General features: G+C 38.4%; 1 long non-coding RNA gene across 1 annotated transcript; it reads left to right on the top strand.

The window, feature by feature from the left end:
* The first annotated feature begins 1,269 nt into the window (after nucleotides 1-1,269).
* LOC127626385 (uncharacterized) lies at nucleotides 1,270-5,456 on the top strand. Its single transcript, XR_007968443.1, has 4 exons — nucleotides 1,270-1,433; nucleotides 3,042-3,174; nucleotides 4,395-4,629; nucleotides 4,741-5,456. It is a non-coding gene; the product is annotated as an uncharacterized LOC127626385 (long non-coding RNA).
* The last annotated feature ends 651 nt before the right edge of the window (nucleotides 5,457-6,107 follow it).

Here is a 6,107-nt window from a genome sequence, read left to right as displayed (position 1 = left end):
TAAATGTAACAATCATGTTCACATCAAAAATAGAGATAAACCATGTGTTGTTTTATGCTTTATTATGTGAGCTGCAGAGGTGGTCTGACTGTAGAAAAAGAGAGCAACATCTCTGGTCTAAGCTCCTCAATACAAGTTATACAAACACAGGTTTACCTACCAATTTTCAAAGCCAGGGATCCTTAAAAGTGGGGTACACTGTAAAAAATGACCGTGAAATTTACAGAAAAACTATGTAAAATCCCTACAGAAAAGTATTGTAAACCCAAAAACATATATTTTTTGTTTGAATTACAGTGATTTTTTGTAACCTATTAAACAGAATGTTTTTGTTATATTTACAACAACAATATGTGATTATAATCAAATTTATTTGTTAAAACTACAAATATTGGTATCAAAAACAGAGAAATACTGTAATACTCATAACAAAACAATTTTGTTAATTTGACATGCAAATATTGTAAAAAATAAAGTTTTAGTCAGTTGTTCTTAAAAAATACAAATGTAAATCACTTTACAAGTTTATGCTGTACTTTTATCATGATTGATGAAACGATGCAAATTGAGGTAATAAAAATGTTTTCACAAAAAAATTAATTGTGAACCTGAGAGATTGCCTATCTTATATATAAAAATAGGCTACAATTATAATAACATTGTTTTTATAATTTAGGCTTTATTGTTGAGTGTGTGTATAAGACATTAAAATGATTGATATAAAGTAATAGCCTACTTCTGTTCAGTCCTTATCCTTGTATAATGCCTTATGTTTTAATGTAATAGCCTGGTTTTCTACATTGGCCTATTGATAAAATAATAGTAATAATTTGAGCATTGTGTCATTATCACAGGCTAAACAACCAAACAGTGCCTTCACATCACTTTATGATTTATTTGTGTAGCCTACTGTATTTATAGAGTGTGTGTATAAGGAATTAAAATTATAATTTTCTGTTCAGTCCTAACCATAATCCTTGTAGGCTTTACGTTTCTTTTAGTCTTTAAATTTTAATGTAATACTTAGCCTAGTTTTCTATTTATATTTATAAAATTTGAGCATTGTATCATTTTCACAGGCTAAACAACCTAACAGTGCTTCCTCTAACCACAGACTTGTACCTGTCCTCTCTCATTGTGCACTAGTCTGCCTAATTTTGAATTTCATAGTGCGCAATTGAAGCTCGTCTCTGATTGGATACTGAAGTGAGAGCGGGAGAAGCACGAGCTCGTTGTTCACGGCTGCTGCAGCTGCTGTGCTAACGTCAATTAACTTGCGAGCCAGCGGCGATTGCTAGAGAGAAAACAGAGGCACAGCAGAAATCTTCGGACCACTTTGTCATTTTAAAAGTTTTTAGGACAAATCTACGATTTTAACACAAGTTTTTTGGAGGGTCTGCTGCTGTTCAATCCGAAAATTGAAAGTTTGCAAGGTAAGCTTCACATTTAGCCTACTTTTTTTTTTTTTTCCCAAGACCAAACGAAAATGTGTAAGCACATGGTGTAAGCTAGCACCAGTTGATATTTAATACCAGTAACGTTAATGTTAACGTTAGCTAGCTAGCTAGATCAATGCGTGATAACTTAGTTAAGCTGAATAGCACAGGCAAACACTTAAAATACTAAAAATGATCACCTGCGTCTTTTGTAAAAAGAAATTGGATACATTAAGAGGCTATGTACTACATTGCAGAGTGCATAGAAATGAGCCCCGTTGTCTTTTCAAATGTGTTGGCGCCAACTGTAGTCAAACATTTACCACTTACTCAGCTTTCAAGGGCCATTTTTATCGTGTGCACAATGCACCTGCACCGCAAGCTGCTCCTATAGCTGTTGTTGCGGATTTAAAATGCGCAGTTTCATTATGTGCCCGCCATTTTCACACGGTGAAAGAGCTAGTGTCTCACTTAAATGATCATATTGGAGAGGGCAGGTCGGTGTCATGTCCAGTAAGTGGTTGTAAGCACGTATTTACAAAAAAGTCATCATTTACTTCTCACATGTGTAGGAAACATAAAGCATGCTCCCCAGATGGTATTGATAACATGTACAGGAAACTCGACCTCAGCCCCCAGATATCATTGCCAGTACAGATGATTCAGAAAACACACATGAAGCCATGCCAACAGCTAGTGCAGCCAGTGATATGCCAGAGAATGATAGTCAGTCTTATCTCAGAAACATGTGTCTCTTTTACCTTAAACTGCAAGGACAGCTGCTTATTCCTGCCTCTACTATACAGACTATTGTTGAGGAAATGCAAAATGTGCATGAGTTAGGTCAAGCCTATACAATAACTAAAGTAAATACTTTATTAAAACATGATATGAGCCTATCAGATGAAGCAGTCACTAAAATCTGTGACTGCATTAAAGAGTCAGATTTGTTCTCTGCCTGTCATCAGGGACAATTAAGAACAACATACTCCAGAAATCAGACATTCACAAAAATGTTTAAATACACAGAACCCCAAAAAGTGGCATTGGGAATGGATGAAAACATGACAGAAAAATGTGCTTACTACATACCAGTGGCAGAAACTCTGAAGAGCTTTTTGCAGTCACATTTAGGGAGGAATACACAGTCAAAACAGTTTGGAGATCCTGATGTAGAGGTTTTTACGGATTTATATGATGGACAAAATTTCAAATGTCACCAGTTCTTTAATGAAAACCCTGAAAGCCTCAAACTGATTTTGTACCAAGATTCATTTGAAGTTGTGAATCCCCTGGGTTCTGCTAAAAAGACGCACAAAGTTCTTGCAGTCTATCTTTCATTAGCAAATTTACCCATTCATTTGCGTTCAAATACTGATAATATGTTTTTAGTCTTGTTGTGTATTGAGAATGACCTTAAGCGTTTTGGAGTAGCCAAAGTTTTCTCAGAGTTGTTGGCAGATCTGAAATCCTTGGAGACCGATGGAATAAATGTAGATGGAGAAACCGTAAAAGGGGTCTTTACTGCATTGCTGGGGATAACTTGGGTTCTCATTGCATAGGTGGGTTTACAGAGAACTTCAGCCGCTCTCATTATTTTTGCAGGTACTGTGAAATCACAAGAAGTGAGTTTGAGGCTGATCCGAATGTCTGTGGTCCTCCACGCACCCCAGAGACGTATGACGCGGCTGTTGCTGATCTCCAGGCTGAAAACATCCAAGGTGTCAGAGGAATAAAGGTAAAGTCTATCTTTAATACCCTTGAGTCTTTTCACGTATCCCAGCCTGGTCTCCCGCCATGTTTAGGTCATGACCTCTTTGAAGGAGTCTTGTCATATGATCTAGCACTGTACCTGAAGAACATTATAAAAAAGCAAAAATGGTTCACATACTCCCTCTTAAACAGGCGCATCAAACAGTTTAAGTACAAAGGATCTGAAGCACTCACAAAGCCATGTGCTGTCAACCCTGACGGAGCCAAGTTATCGGGGCAAGCCATTCAAAACTGGAACCTTTTGAGATTGCTACCAGTTTTGATTGGTGACAAAGTGCAAAACCATGAGGATGAAGTATGGCAGTTAGCTCTCCAGCTAAAAGACATTGTGGATCTTATTTGTGCTCAGAACATTTCCTTGTCCCAGATAGCATATCTTGACATTTTGATCCAAGAATATTTGGAGTCGAGAAAGATGTTGTTTCCTGAAATTCAACTAAAACCCAAGCACCACTATTTGCGCCATTATTCAGCACTGCTCTTGAAATTTGGTCCATTGATTAGGTTATGGACAATTAGGTTTGAAAGTAAACACAGTTATTTTAAAAGATGTGCCAGACACTTGAAAAACTTCAAAAACATTTGTCAAACTTTGTCAGAGCGTCATCAGATGTATCAGGCATATCTTTTAGCCGGGCAAGAATGCAGTAAACTACTGCAAGTGAAGGACAGCTGTGCGTTTTATCCCAACCTCTACAGTAACGCTATTAAACATGCAGTCAGGGAGTTAGCCTTTTCAGAGAGCAATACCACAGTTACCACAAACATTCAGTACAAAGGCACTGCATATAAAAAGGACAGTTTCTTGTGTACAGAAATTATGAGTATATGGAGATTGGTGAACTTCTACTCATCTTGATTCAAAATGACACATCTGTGTATGTTTTGATGGATATCCACAAAGGCATCTTCCTCTCAGAATACCATCTGTATTCTGTGACAAAGGACAGTCTTGGGTTACAGTGTATCAACATTAATGACCTGCCCGATTTCTATCCTTTGGTGTCATACATTCTTGATGGATACCAAGTCATTCCACTAAAACACAGTATTGTGGCAAAATAAAGTCCAATTAAAGCTCACTTCTCACTCTAAATAGTTTGACATTAATAAAAGTGTTACCTGATGCATGTCCCTGCTCTGTTAAGTGTATGTACTGTATATTTTTTTCTGTTCTGTTCGAAGGTGGCATTTTTTCTTCAATGCAAATATGAGTGACTCAGAGCAAACATTCCTAGATGTCGCCATCATGGAAGTCCTACCACAACTTCAAGCAGTGAACAAAAACATCCTGGAAGAGCACTTGCAGTCCATTGGAGTCGAGACGTATGATGATCTACGCTCGTAACGGAGGCTGATTTGATGACTGCATTAAGACCTGTACAAGCCAGAAAGCTTCTTTCTGTTTGGAAACAGAAATGTAAGTAAAAACACCACACAACCCACAACTATTCAAAATCAAAAGCAGACATGGACATTGTGTAATATTGTACAGTGTGAATCATAATCTTATTTTTTTTGTCATTTAAAGACCACACTCCTGAGAACAGCTCCCTATCATCTGTGGAAGCCTCACCTTCCCAATCGCGGTCATTGCTCTCTGTTTCACCCCAAAGTACATCGTCAACCTCCTCCAGCAGCCCAGGAGTTGACACACATTGGGATGACAACTTTGAAATTCCATGGAGTAAATTTCCTGACGAAGTGATGCATTCTTTGGAGAGGGAAAAAGGCCAGGCCCAAAACTGAGGAGGAAAATGGTCCGGATTGTTGTGACTGAGATGATGGAAAAATGCCCTCATGTAGGTAAAAAGCATTCAACTGACGTTGCAACAAAAATGGTGGCAAAATATCCCAAATCTCTCCAGGATGTAATAGATGGTGATATTGTTGGAACAGGCTACCATTCACTTGTCAAACAGTTGCTAAACAGAATTGAAAATGTGAGGCGCACTTCAACACCCAAAATAAGAAAAAGAAAACATCAGACTGATGTCTCAGACCACACAGACGAGATCCCATTAGAAGAGAGAGCAGCAATGCAGGATACTTACGGATGCATTAAATGGAATGTAAAATTTCTGCCCCTTGAAGAAACTCAAGAGAGCCAGCAGCAAAAGATGGAAAAACTCAAGGTGATGTTCCAACACTCTGATGCCAATCCAGAAGAGGTAAAATGTCTAATGAAGTCCACATTTTATACCCAGCGTCAACATGTCAACCAGGGAAAAAGTATCAAATGCCTTAGAGAGGAGTGGCCGTTTTGGTTTGATGAACTTGGCATGTCAGTCCACTTCATGGAACTGACTGGGATTGACCTCAAAGAGACATTCACACGAAATTTGGATTTGAAGGGAAAAAGGCTTCTCAACTACATGACCACAGTTTGTGTCAACAAGAGCAAGAAGCTCCTTCAGAATTATGCAAGGCTTCAGAGGATCGCGAGGACTGCAGACTGGCTGCTCAGATGATGTGATAGAGATGCTCCTGCTTCTGCTCAGCTACTTTGATGAGGAGTCCATGTTCTTCCATGTAGAAGATACATGTCTGGCAGAAGAGGTCCAACTGGAGCAAGTGCCTCTGACACCCACTGTTATTGTCTGTGGTAAGTCTGTTTCATATCTCTTTTTTTTAAATTGCACTGTTTATAGAATTTGTCATGTGAGTGCAGCACTTATTAATATAACCTGTTAAATTTGTTCATAGGACAGTCCTGCTATTCCGCAACAAGGTACATGCTGAGTCTGGATCGGAACCTTATCAACACAAACATCTCCTCCTTCATTTCTGCATTGTGCCTCATGTTCGGGAGTTACTACTGTTTTAATATCCATTATCCATCTGAGCTGGCTTCAACTCTGGAGTTTCTTCAAAGGTGAGTAAACATGGCTTACTCAT

The sequence above is a fragment of the Xyrauchen texanus genome, chromosome 32, assembly GCF_025860055.1.
Source record: "Xyrauchen texanus isolate HMW12.3.18 chromosome 32, RBS_HiC_50CHRs, whole genome shotgun sequence".
In the NCBI taxonomy this organism is placed as follows: Eukaryota; Metazoa; Chordata; class Actinopteri; order Cypriniformes; family Catostomidae; genus Xyrauchen; species Xyrauchen texanus.
This window is presented reverse-complemented; position numbering and strand designations above follow the sequence as displayed.